This window comes from Lagopus muta, chromosome 2 (genome assembly GCF_023343835.1).
Source record: "Lagopus muta isolate bLagMut1 chromosome 2, bLagMut1 primary, whole genome shotgun sequence".
In the NCBI taxonomy this organism is placed as follows: Eukaryota; Metazoa; Chordata; class Aves; order Galliformes; family Phasianidae; genus Lagopus; species Lagopus muta.
In genome coordinates, this window is record NC_064434.1 from 28,981,800 (window position 1) to 28,996,184 (window position 14,385).

The 14,385-nt window shown below is 37.8% G+C and overlaps 1 protein-coding gene across 43 annotated transcripts in view; it reads left to right on the plus strand.

Moving 5' to 3' along the window:
• The window catches only part of RIMS1 (regulating synaptic membrane exocytosis 1), a 292,326-nt gene that overhangs the window by 254,030 nt on the left and 23,911 nt on the right, over nucleotides 1-14,385 (plus strand). The gene's annotated exons all lie outside the window — the stretch shown is intronic.

A 14,385-nucleotide genomic window follows, 5' to 3' on the forward strand; every position in this document is an offset into this window, starting at 1 on the left:
AAATTGCATCCAGTTAGATTATAAAAGGTGATAAGGTGTTAAGAAAGGATTCAGATTGTCATTTCACTCCCCTTATTAAAGAACAAAATATTTTAACTATTTTACAGGGTATTTCTGTAATTTGATCTGGCATTCCTCTCTAACTCCTAAATGTCTTTGAAACAGGAATTGCTGTACTAGAGCATATCTTTGCAGCATCTTATCCAGAAGTCCAGCAGCACTCAGGAACCAGGTTGTATGATTAAGAGGAAGGCACAGGGAGCTGCTAAATTAGGGATGATTTGCCTTGCTTGAACTTCTTAATGGGGTTAACTATTAACTTAAAAACTAAAAAATGACTTTTGAACACTTTTTAACATCATTTAGTTAAAGCTCAGATGTTCCCATTCTCCCCATGTAGTTGCGATAGCTCTTCAAATGTTGGTTGATGTAAATAGAAAGTTTGTAAGGAGTGGGGCACCTGACGTCATGAAATGCGAACACCAAACTGTGAACCCCAACTATGTGTTATTTGGGATGGTAAAATTGAATTGAGAATGAAATTTACTATTCCCTTACAGTGGCTTAGATAAGCAATATTATCTCTGGTATAACATGAGCAAATAAAATGTGGTTTGTTTTATTAATCAGAATTTTTTTTTAAATTTTAATTATGTCAGAAATCAGTGAGATTAATCAGTACGTATTTTTGTAAGAATATACGCAGGAAACTTGATAGGTTTTCCAAAGAAAATCCATTATTGGAGACTAAATATTTATGCATAAATCTGGGGCACACTTCCTTCTTTTTGTGTACAAGAGTAGAGGAGGAATCTAAAAATGAGTAATTAATTTAAATATATTGCACCTAACTAAATCTATGTTTCTGCCACTCTCAGTAAAAAAAATAAAAATAAAAAAAAATTTTAAAAAAATCTGTTTTGGTGATGCAGCATAAACTAGATCTTTAAAAATGGTTGTGTGATAACTCAAACTAACTGATTAGAAAAAAAATAACAAAAGATTGGGTATTTATTGAAAATCTGAGTTTCCAAATTTCTGGGGAACAAGTATATCAAAACTTCCCTTTTAATACTGTCACCAAAGCTAGTAAAATCAACTTCCATCTTGATTTTGCATTTGAAGAAATGGTCAGTTAGGGCTGAAATCCATTTTATTTTATTTTTGTACGTAATTCTTGTTTTTAGCATACTGTGTGGATTTAATCCTATACAAATGTAGAGGTGTGTGTGAAACTGCTACTAGGTAGCATTTATTTCTAAGAGTTAATTTTCTTTTCAAAGAAAAAGGAGGAGTGCTGGTTTGTGTGTGTGAGCCTGTGCATGCATGCGTGAACCTTTTTGCATTTATGGGGCAGATTTACTTGCATTTTAGATTCAGGACCAATAGCAAAATTTTTTGTACACCCTTATTGGCCACTGCTGTTGGAAAATATTTTTTTCTGAATTTGAGCCTTACTCAAGATTGTCGGTGATAGGATTACATTTCATTCTTAAGTAACTCTGCAAAGAAAAGTACCTTTCAGTTATGTACCTGCCTTTCCAGTTATGTTTCAGATTTTGTAATACTCTTTGTTCATTGAAATAAGGAAATCCTTACTTAGTATGGTTTGTTTGTTGTGTCTACAAACTGGGTAGATTTCACAATTTAGAGAAGAATGCTTGTAATCTGCAGGCAGTATTTCTGATGACAAACCAGTTTTTCTTACAAATGAAGAGAAAAGAAGGAACCCACACTGAAGACCTGTAAGCATAAAAACAACTCCAGATATGTTTCGTGCAATTTTATTTTAATTCAACTTGCATAATTTTCTCATAGTTTCCTGGCCAATGAGTAACTTAGGTTGACATTGTTAATACAGCATTTTGATTTGCTGTTCTTCATTTGTTTTGAAATAGAAACTGCAACCTAATGAAGTAGAAGTTTTACTGCAGAATTTATACCACAAATAGAGACTTAATAATGCACTTCTGGGTGGGTGGAAGCAATGGTAGAGGCATCACCTGTGAAAAAAAAGGAAAGATCAATTGCTTGTAAACAGAAATATTCCCATCTGTGCCAAATCTCCTAGTATGTGCAGAAGAATACCTTAGAAAAAGTGAAAAGATCCCTCCCTCCCTTTTGCTTTCTAACCTTGTTAACAGTGTGCTGTCAGAAGAGCACTTTTTCTTGTTCTTCTAAAGTCCATAAAGAGTTTTGCAAACATTCTGCCATCGTATCTTCACCATCTTGCTACCAGCGATTGGGTAGTATCGCATCTCTGTGACGTGTTCACTCTGATACAATTGCCTGCTGGGCTCGCAAATTTCTAAGGCAAATGGACAGGTGAGCTGTCTGTGTTTTCATTTTTTTTAATTATGGACTTGAAGGATTTTCATTCTTTAGTCGCCTCCAATGGAGACCAATTTTTCTGTTAAAAGCAATGAGAGTAAGAGTTTAAAGGAATTACAAAATAATTTGGAAGTGTTTACTTAATTAAGATTTACGGAACATGATAGCTAGTACAGGTAGAAAGACTTAAAATGCCAGCTCTAAGTAAGTATAAACGAAACCACCAGTGTTGTGAGTGGTAATGGTTTTGAGACATGGTGCTCAACACCACTCGTCTCAGTATTCTGGCTGTTTTTCCACTGTCATTGCTTGCAAAGCATTAGTGATCATACATAAGACACAAGGGAGAGTTTACCTAGGGTACTGTGTATATTCTCCATAACTGCTTTGAAACAGTGGCAGATGAGGAAACTAAGGAGATTGGAAGAATGAAGAGCATGTCCAGTTTCATGTTTCACTGATAGTGATGTTTTTTTTCTAAATGGAAATACCTTGCCATGTTTATTGTATGAACTGTAATGAAGTATTTCTACCTAAGAACTGGAGTTGTTTGCTGTCCGTCTTTTGTTAGGGAAGTTTAACTTCAGCAAACAGAAATAAAGCCAAGGGCATCGACTTTTTGGATAGAGTTATAGAGTTTCTTGGTTTTGTTGGGTATCAGTGTATCCTCCAGTGATGCAGAATGTGACAGTTCAGTGGAGGTATTTTAACAACACTGGGCTGCCCTTAGCAGCTGGACTGCTAGGAAGCACCACTACACTGTGATAAAAATAAGACTGCTTGGATAGCATGAAAATTAATTAAAAAAAAAATCTTCCAAGTTCCGAGCTACATAATTTCAGAGTAGATAATGCTAGAAAAAAAATCTGGTTTTAATTTGATAATGCGAGCAGAGATAATAATTTGTTGTAGCTTTATGACACAAAAGGGGATTTCATACATGTCAGTGTAGTAGTTAGTACAGATAAAGCAGATAAAAAATCGAGAATAAAATGTACTGAATGGTGGAGACTTTTAAGAGAAGGGAGGTTGGTTTTTTTCTATCTCAGAAAAGCCATTCCTTCCTTTCATAAAGAAGGGAGCTCAGGAAAATAATATTGATATTTTTTACAAGGTCTTAACAAACTTTACATCTAGTGGTGTGTGTTTTTTTTTTTCCAAATTATTTTAATATATTGATTGCCATTAAAAGAAATGACAATGCATTTCTGAGCATGTTTCTTTAACTTTCAGCCTCTGAGTTTATTTTAATATTAGTCATTAAATAAATGTACTTAGAAAATTATATTTGATGAGAAAGCCAATTTTTGGACAAGTTTGGACTAATTTTATCTAGACTGCAATAAATCATTCTTTTTGTAAGAGTGGACGTAGAACTTGGAGATTAGTAAGGAGTACTGGACATCAGGGAAGATGCTGGTTAAGAGGAAGGCATGAGCTAGTTTTCTTAAAATGCCAGTCAAAGAATGCTGCCTGGTTGAGTTTCTGAGACAAAAAAACACTGTCAGATTTTGTTAATATTTTAAAGAGAGATGATGCATGCGCTGCTAGAATATGCTGATGATACTGGTTTGGAAAGCATATCACTTCCAGGTGATATAGGGGAAGGATTGATGGACTCAAGGACCAGAGTAATAGAACTTGGATAAAATGTGGTAATGCAGATTGTAAGATCATTCCTTTCAGAATGACTAATGAAGATTTCCAGATCCAGTCTGGGAGGTGTGTCATCTAGGAGGAATGTAGGTGGAAGAGATGGGTATAATAAAAATCACAGAATGAATATACAGTTTATAAAGTCTGGCCAAGTAAAAGGAAAATGCTTTCCTCGATGTATCAGGGAAGGTTTTTCCTTGAGCAGCTAAGAAAATGCGAAGATAATTGAGAGGGGCACAACTGACAGCTCATTTGGAATACTGGTGACTCAACCTTCAGGAAAATGAATGCTGGATGTTTATGGGAATAGAAACCCTGAAGAATGATTTATTTCCTGATTTGATCAGCCTATAAATATGAAGGTTGAACAGGGATATGATTGTTGTGTAAAAATGCAATGGGAGTAGACATCAAAAAAGCAAAAATGTTTTTGAAGCTAAAGGACAATGCTATCAGGAACTGTGGCATAAGAACAATTGGGTATAAATTAGTAATCAGTAAAGTTTGTCTAGAAATCATAATGAAATTTTTAAGTGTCAAAACAGGAGAAAGTTATCTTAAACCTCTCAAGGAATGTAACATACTAGAGATCAAACAGCCTGTTTCTGTTGTCTAACATAATCTTGTCACCATTTTCGGAGGATTTCCTTTCTGATGCTCTTTTTTTTTTTGTTGCTGGTTTGTAGTTTGTTTATTTGTTTCCCATTTCCTGTTCAGTCAAACAAAATGCTACAAGATCTTAAATTTTCTAACTGTAGATTCAAAAATTATCTCAGGTATTAGAATTAACAAAAGTCTTACAGTTGTGCAGTTGCCCTACAGGCTTAGTTTATCCTTCTGTAATTCACTTGTTTCTTTACAGTGTAGCAGAACATTTCCAAAGTATTTGTTTCCACTGGGTGTTCAACTCTGCAAAAATATGTGGCATTTATGTAGCTTCTTTTCCTACAGATACCTGCATTTTGTTATCATGTCTGCACACTTTGCAGGTCTTAAACATTAGACTGCATACCCTTGAGAAACAACCTTCTGCAACTCAGTGGAACTGTTGTGGTCCTTTCTGCACCTCACTCATTAGCCTCATCTTGCTGCTCAGCAAGAGTCTACAAGAGTCTTCCGTGTCTGGTTTGTTATTTTGCACAATGCAGTAAATTAGAGTTTGTGTAATCCGTGTTCCATGAGAACTACAACTCAGTTACACAAAAAGAAGAATGAAGAGAAATTGACATGAAGAAAGACTTTTTTTTTCAAGCAATCTAAAAAAAAATGTTTGTAGTGCAGCAGCCAGGACAGTAATAGTACCCTACAGACAGTGACAGGATCAGAGCTCTAAACCTTGCAACCAAAGCAAAGAACGCCCCATTGAAAGCAGCAAGAGCTCTTAATGCACCAACCTGTTGCTGCAGGAGGAGGAAAACAAAAAGATGAAAAATAATATTGAAAACAAAGGAAAAGGCCTGATTATTTTTGTAAGAGGAACTCTTTGTTCTGGTAATGATACTTAATTCTTTGAAACTATTGAGTGAATGTAAGCGTGCTCTCTTTTATTTACTGTTGCCGTCTAGCTGAGGAATCCAGTACCGTTAATAGAAACATAATTCAGTTCCAGTAACTCATCTTCCAGGAGATTTCCTAATAAGGGCTAGTACTTTCAAACAAAGTCCAACCGCTCTCTGAGTTGGTGTTACATGTAGTTCATGTAGTTCTTTTCCTTTTTCCTGAAATATAAATTTTGACTTTGACTCCTATTAGGTCACTGGTTGACTCAGGATCAAAAGTATTCTTTTGATTTTCTGTTTATTTGCACTTTGTCTCTACATTTTTAACAGAGATTTACTGCAGTAATTTATCTCCATTAACTGTACTTTGGGCCATTTTCAGTATATAGGTAGCATGGGATTTAGAAGTATTTATTCCTTTCCAAAAGTACAGTATTAAAAGTACAATAGCAATGCCAAAGTACTATCAGTAGAAATTTTGAAATCTAGTCAGTGTATTACAGTACTTCTTACAAACCATTCATGGTTTTATTTTTCTGAAAAATGTTAAATTTGCAAAAACTCTTTAAAAATATTTTAAAGCTACTCTTTATTCTTCCCTGCAAACACACAACTGGAATTTTCTCTGCAATCTTCTTTTACAATCATCTCTAGTGTTTTTCTTGTGGCTTGTAGCTTCAGTGCAGCTTCAGTCAAGGACAGAATAGGGCTTTGCATCTAAATATTGGCAGAACATCTTTCTTTGATTCCAGCACCAGATTTACAATATCAGCATCATATCTCTCAAGCTGCTAGGGGCAAGAAATTAGTTAATTCAGGATGTCTTAGAAAATATATATATTTTTATTCTTAATCATTGATTTTGTTTGATGAAAAAATATTAGTGAGTTGAGTTTTTTAATAAAGTGCATTTAGCTGAATGCAAAGTATCATTGGATTCACAGACTTTGTTTTAATCTTTCTAGCACTTTTACAGGAATGTGAATGCGAGCTTTGAGGGATTTTTAGGGTTTTTTTGGCTGCTAATAGAAATGTAAAGCAGTAAACACTAACAAAAAACAAAGCATCAAAAGACGTTTGAAGTGATTTTCAAGGATAATATCACTTGCTGCTTTTACCACAAAATCTGTGTAGATATCTGTAAGTTCTGCAGTACAGAGGAATCACAGATAATAACCTTAGAGACACTGAATTTCAAATCACAAGGAATGAAATATGAACACATAAAGGATTTTTTGGCAGTATTTTTCAATTTTTTTTTATCAAGTTATTGTATTAGATGAAAAATGACTTCTGGTATTAGAACTTATGTCCAGTTTGAAAGGGTACAATATAGTCTGTATATTTCCTTAACTAAGAATTCAGATGAATTAAGTTTTACAAGACATTGCCAACATCACATAGAGCAGGTATTGATCCACAAACCATTTTAGTGTTGCTGTATCTCCCTTTTTTTTTTCCTGCTGAAACAAAAATTAGCTGAAAAATTTCAGCTAGAGAACTGTGCAGAGCACACTTGAGGTGCAGTGTTAAAAAGCAACTCCCTCCATTACTATTTGCAGACCATGAAGGAGTTCAAGTGGCTGAGACCCAGGTGACAGCAGCACTGCATGACAGGAAGGGACAGATGATGAACAAAGACAATTTCTGGCCTTGTTCCCACATGTGCATCAGTCGGTGGTAGTGTGTCTGTTAGCCAGGGCTATTGGCCAGTCCATTGTTGACTCAGTTTCCAAGAAGAGAAGGAGCAGCAGTGTAGTATAAACAGTGTGACTAAGGAATTTGATCTCTCTATAATATTTATTGCTACAATCCTCTGCATACTTTCGATGGCATATAAATTAAATTAATGTAAGTAATGACCACTTTGGCAAATCTTTAAATAGAACAAAGAGGAGGAGAAAATGAGCAAATCATACTACTTGCTAGTCCAGAGCTCATTTATGTGCACGTTGCTTTTTGCCAACCCATCTGATACACACAGAGAAGAGGAAGAAAAAAAAAAAGATAGAGGCATCCAATGAAACTGTGATTCTTCAGGAGGAAGCTTGGCTCTTCAGTAGTGTTGGCTGCCCTGCTTGCTGGAGAAAACTTGGTCATCATAGAATTGCTCAGGTTGGAAAAGGTCATCGAGTCCAACCACGACCTAACCATACTACCCTAACTAACAGCTAAATCTTGTCCCTGAATACCACATCTAAACAGTTTTTAAACACATCCAGGGATGGTGACTCAACCACCTCCTTGGGGAGCCTATTCCAGTGTTTAACAACCCTTTCTGTAAAAAAGTTTTTCCTGATATCCAACCTAAACTTACCCTGGTGCAATTTAAAACTATTTCCCTTCGTCCTGTCACTGGTGAGAAGAGACCAACCCTGCTCTCACTGTAAGCACCTTTCAGATATTGGAAGAAAGCAATAAGGTCTCTCCTCAGCCTCCTTTTCCTCAGACTAAACAGCCCCAGTTCCTTCAGTCTCTCCTCAATAGGCCATATTCTCCAAGCCCTTCACAAGCCTTGTTGCCCTTCTTTGGACCTGCTCCAACACCTCAATGTCCTTTCTGTACTGTGGTGCCCAAAACTGAACACAGTATTTGAGGTTAGGCCTCACCGGTGCTGAGTACAGGGGCAGGATGACTTCCCTAGTCCTGCTCACCACACCATTCCTGATACAAGCCAGGATGCCATTGGCCTTTTTGGCCACTTGGATGCACTGCTGGCTCATATTCAGCTGACTGTCCATCAGTACACCAAGATCTCTTTCCATCAGGCAGCTTTCAATCCACTAGTCCTGAAGTCTGAGGGTTGCCTGGGTTTGTTGTGACCAAAATGCATGACCCGACACTTGGCCTTATTGAAAATCATACAGTTAACTTTAGCCCATCAATCCAGTCTATTCAGGTCCCCTCAGACAGATCAACACTCCCTCCCACGCTGGTGTCATCTGCAAAACTTACTGAGGGTACACTCAATTCCCTCATCAAGATTGTTCATAAAGATGTTAAATAGAAGAGGCCCCAGTACCAAGCCCCAGAGGACACCACTCGTGTCCGACCACCAACTGGCTTTAACTCCATTGACCACAACTCTTTGGCCTGACCATCCAGCCAGTGTTTCACCCAGCAGAACGTACGCCCATCCAAACCATGGGCAACCAGCTTCTCCACAAATGTTGTGGGGGACAGTGTCAAAGGCTTTACTGAAGTCCAAGTAGATCACATAGACTCATCCACTAAGCAGGTTACCTTGTCAAAGAATGAAATCAGGTTTGTCAGGCAGGATCTACCATTTGTAAACCCATGCTGACTGGGCCTGATCCCTTGGTTGACCTTTAACTGGTCTATGATGGCTCCCAAGATAATCCGTTCCATTATCTTCCCCAGCACCACAGTGAGATTGATAGGTCTGTAGCTACCAGCATCATCTTTCCAGCCGTTTTTGAAGATGGGCGTCACATTTAACCAATCTCCAGTCCACTCGGACATCCCCAGTTAGCCAAGACTGACAAAGAATGATGGAGAGTGGCTTGGCAACCACATCTGCCAACTCCCTCCACACTCTAGCATGCAATCCATCCGACCCCATGGAATTGTGAGCATTCAGCTTTCGGAGCAGGTCCATGACCATCTCATTATGCAGGGCCCATTCTGTTCCCCATCACTATCTACCAGCGCAGGGGGCTGTGTTCCCAGTGTTGTAACCCAGGGAGTAACAAGTCTTACTATTAAAGACTGAGGCAAAGAAGGCATTAAGTACCTCAGCCTTATCCTGATCCTTGGTCACCAAGTTGCCCTCGGCATCCAACAAGGGATGGAGACTCTCCTTAGCCCTCTTCTTGCTGTTGATGTATTTATAGAAATATTTATTGTTGTCCTTTACATTAGTGGCCAAGTTCAGTTCTAGCTGGGCTTTGGCTTTTCTGATTTTCTCCCTGCACAACTTCACTGCATACCTGTAGTCATCATAAGTAGCTCACCCACTCTTCCAGAGACCATAAACCTTCCTTTTGCTCTTGAGTTCCAGCCAAAGGTCTCTGTTCAGCCAGTCTGGCCTCCTTGCCCGCCAGCTTGTCTCCTGTGACTTGGGGATAGTCAGCTCCTCACCTTTAAAATTACTTTCTTAAAGTATTCCCACCTTTCCTGGGCTCCCACGCTCTCCAAAGCTACCCCCCAAGTAACCCTCTTACCCATGGTCCTAAAGAGGTTAAAGTCTGCCCTCCAGAAGTCCAAGGTGGCAGTTCTGCTGACTCCCCTCCATGAGTCAACATGGATCGAGAAATCTAGCATCTCATGATCACTTTGCCCCAGACGGCCTCCAACCTTTACATTCTCTGCTGAAAACAGCAGGTCCAGGATTTTGCTCCCCCTTGTTGGCTCCTTCACCAGCTGTGTCAGGAAGTTATCTCCGGTACACTCTAGAAACCTCAGGGACTGTTCCCTATCTGCTGTATTATAAATCCATCTAAAGACACTGATCATGAGTAGCAGTATTTATGCTGGGAAATGACCAATCTCTGTGCAAATGGATGACTTCTATTATAATGTAACACATGATTTCTTTTTAAGGAAAATGACTGAGAATTCAACAGAGGATTATGTTTAAATATGCATTGTAACTTTTACAATGACAGTTTATTATTTTCCTTTGAACACGTACTGGTATTTCAAGTGCTTAAACTAAACTTGCAGTAATTTTTAGGCAATCTTTTTTACTTACCTGCTGAATTTTCTTGGAATTGCTAAGGGGAGACAAATTATGCATACAAAGAAAGACTAGGGAGCTAATTATCTCTCAATCATTGATATGTTGTCAAAGTGCAAACTGTGGCTTATGTTGACAGTTTCAGCATTTTGAATGTTGTGCTATCTTTTCTTTGATTTGATGCATGCAATTTTAAGTAAATGGTGGTCGTATAACTTCATAAGGGGACCAGCACTGTAAGATATTGATGTTTACATCTGTGTTGATTGCTATTACAAGCTTATATGCTTCATATATGAGTTATTTGGTATAAGATACTCTTAATAAGACATGAAATATGCAACAGGGATCTAAATTACTATTTCCCATTTTACTGACCAGGGTATAGTCATTTGCTTAGACTTTGGTGAACAGTGTATGCTGCCTCTCTCTGTACCTTCGGGTTTCTGTTGGAAGATTCATTCTTGAGCATGCAGTTCAGTTTAGTAAGATTTGACAACCTGTTGAGATTTTCAGACCAAATTCTACAAATATTTAACTGCAGTGTCATAAACTTAAGACATTCAAATAACTGAAAGAATAAAATGTTTTTGGTTTTTTTCAGTGATCTGTTATATGTTTACCCTCATAAGTTAACTGAGAATTGCTTTGAAACTATTCACTGTTTACAGAAGTCCTTGATGCTCCCACACAAGTACTCCTATGTAGTTTATTTTATTCACCCATACTGACTTTCTCATATGGGAGGAAAAAAAGAAGAAAAAAAGCTGTTTCTGGTGTGATGCTTTAAAAGAAATCTTGAAATGAAATATCTTTTTATTTTGAAGAAATCTACATGTCTGGCAACCCCAGTAGAAATTCTGTTAGAAAGTTGGACAACTCAGAGTTGCTCATTCATTTCTTTTGGTTTATAATTTAAGAAAAATACAGGGTATTGTATTACTGACAAAGAAAACCAAGACAGAAGTGTCTATATGAGAAAGTGATGTGCCTCTTCACACTGTTGGTGCAAAGAATAAATCTGCCTTGCTTTCCTTTGAGCTGCATCTTCTCCAGTTACCCCATGGTTTACAGCTCCTGAGCACATTAAGACCATAAACATAATGGGGAGACTACTACTAAGCCTAGAAGAAGCAGTTGTCTTTATGCTCTTACTTTCATGGTTTGTGAAGCACAGAAGTTTTGCGGTTAGGTAAGACAGGGTGAATGCCCAAAATGGCTCCCCAGCTTTTTTTTTTTTTTTTAATTAGTACTATCAGTGTGAAACAGTATTGAAATGTTATTATGCATAGGCTTTTATGATTTTGGGGGTAAAAAAAAAAATAATTATTATTTGTAGAGTTTTCTCTGATCTCAGGACGGAACTTCTCAGACTTGAATGTTATCTTAAAATGCAAATAGATTCTCTGTTTACAGAGCAGGTTAAAATACCTGCACATCTCTCCCAGGGAGAAATCTCAGGGCTGCTGTTTTGATTAGTTTTGCTTTCAGATGGTTCTTGATAGCTTTATTTATAGCTCTGCCATTTGATTAGATTCGACGGTGCAAAGTGTTCTCTCTCAGAGCATGGCCAAACTGAAACACTGAATTAAGTATAGATGTGACCAAGAATTTATAGATAACAGTAAATCAGTTTTGCCCATCACTCTCCCTTTGAAAATTATCCCACTATGTTTTTTTTCCTCCTGCCCAAGCGGCTCTTCTGCAGTTCATAGTCAGGACAGGGTAGGAGGATTTCTTTGACTGGATCCATCTGCTTGATACAATAAGGACTGTAAAGTGACTAAAATGTTAATACAGTAAATGTTCGAGGGACATTAAAAAACAAACTCATCAGTAGATACACAATATGGTTCACTCCCTTATTGAAATGTAGTATTTGTTGATAGGAAATGAATGATTAAGCAGTAAAGATTTTGAAAGATTCAGTTGTCTTTAGTTTAGAGGCATTGTCTCTTAAGAACCAAGTTCTACATGCATAGAGGAGCTCAACAGTGCTTCGAGGTGGTTGCTTAAGACAGGTGACATGCAAGACTCAGCTGGTCTGCAAACAAGACTCTTTCCCTCTTCTCAGTAATGGCCTTTCTGAGCCACAACCATATCCAGAGTTGGTGCAGCAGAATTGAGTTGCAATTATATTGCATGTATTTCTTCTTCAATGTGAAAAAATTTATAGCTTTGGCAATAGCCTTATATCATAGCTAGAGGAGAGCTTATTGTGTTTATGTTGGAACAGTCAACCTTGACATATTTGTGCCGTTAGAACTAGATCTATACTTGGCTCTTAACAGATAAACCATTGTCATTGACTGGGGAATTCAGGAAAACAGCATGTTGGAAAAAGTGACATGGAAGTTTGAGTGGCAAACTACAGTTTTGGTTTAACTGTACTACAGAATTGTAAACAGTTTTGGTTTTTTTTTTTCATGTGGTGTTCGTGTGCTCCATATCTGAGTACAGACCTGTACTTTACAGGAGTTTGTTGAAATCCCCAAATTTCTCTTTTAGCCAAGGTTCAGGTTCTCTCAGTCTGCCACACTAAAATGCTAGATCTAATAAATTGCCTTACATTTATTTTGGAGCATGTGTTTTTAAACATCTGATCACTTTCCCCAGATAATCAGAAGAGAGACTTTTTCTAATACCCACCTTCAGATTGTAACAGGGTACTGCAGTACCACTTTGGGCAGAAGATGGTGGAGGGGTAGAGGGGGTACTCTGAAGAAGGCTAGAAGTTCTTAGGCAGTCCTTGTCATTATGACCCAGAAACAAACTTCTGCAAATGCTGGTGACTGAATATTTGTTGTCAAGCATTGTTTCACAGACGTAGTATCTGTTGTGGGTGGCAGCTTGCTTTCCTTGCCATACTTTAAATCAAACTAAACAAACAAGCAAAATCAGAACAAGTGCATGTTAATTAGCATGTATCAAACATGCCTTCAGTAGTACTGTCAAGCCATTCACACTGATCTAAGATGGCTTTATCTCTTCCTTTTCTTTGTCCCAACAAGCTTAGTGCTGGCTAGCAGTGCTTTTACAAGGGTATGATGCTGAAGACATTAAATAATGCATAGGGTAGAGTTGCTAATTATTTTGTTTATTTTCTCTGCTGTTTATTTTCTCTACTTCGCATTATGAAAGGTCATGTAGGAAATTTTACCAAATACAGATGACCTGCTGAAGGCTCAATGATGCCTCTGCACTCTGATCTAATTATTTTAAGTACAAAATCCCAGTGTTGCTCATCTTTGTTAAGCTCCTTTATCAATGACACTGAAAATTATCAGGACTTTATTCAGCAGCATTGAAACCATTTTCCAAAGTTCTTTCATTTGTCAAGTTGCATAAGATAGTAAACCTTCTTTCTAAAACTGTGTGTTTTATCTTTGTACTAGATTTCAGAACAATTATTCAACCTATGTGACCAAGATAGGGATTGTGTTTTTATGTGTTTTATTGTCTCTGGGGGTAAAATCTGAGGCTGTATCTAGAAAAGCTTGAGCACAGATCTTCCAGACAAATCTAATTTCATCTGCCATTTATCTCATCAAGGAATCCCATGTGTTCATGTCTCCCTGGTCATGCTTTTTCAGTACACCTGTGTACTGTGCAGTATAACCTGTACTTCAGGAGCTGGAGCTCCTGAAGCTCTAGGAGTTGTGTCCTAGAGAGCAGGAACCCTGTTAATGACGACAAGTCAGGCACCATCCTTTGAGGAAGCAAACCAAGATCTGTAAGCACAGAGTGGGATTAATTTGGACAAGCTTAGTTGTCTGCAAAGTAGCTGCTACTTCACTTCAGGCTTTATTTCCAGACAGTGGAGAGAAATGTGCACTTCTGTACATTCTGTGCAATAGCCTAACATGACTCTTTTTCTCTACAGGCTCTCAGGGAGTCTGGAATGGTCTATAAACACATGAAGTTCAGCAAGATGAGTCCTACTTATCTTGATTGCATCCCCCTTTTTTCTGCTCCTTCCTTCCTTTCATTCAGAGGCCTTAATAGCAATGTCATCTGCTGCCACGGGCTTTGACTCTCCCGTAGCTGAGTCTTCTTAAGGTTTCTTCTTGCCCTGCTTGCACAGAGCAGAGTTGCCTAGATAGAAGAGTTCTTAAGCAGTGATCTAGATGCTGAACTCTGTAATATGAGATACTTCTGTCTTCTTGAGGCTTGGCCTGCAACAAGCAAACAATGTAGCAA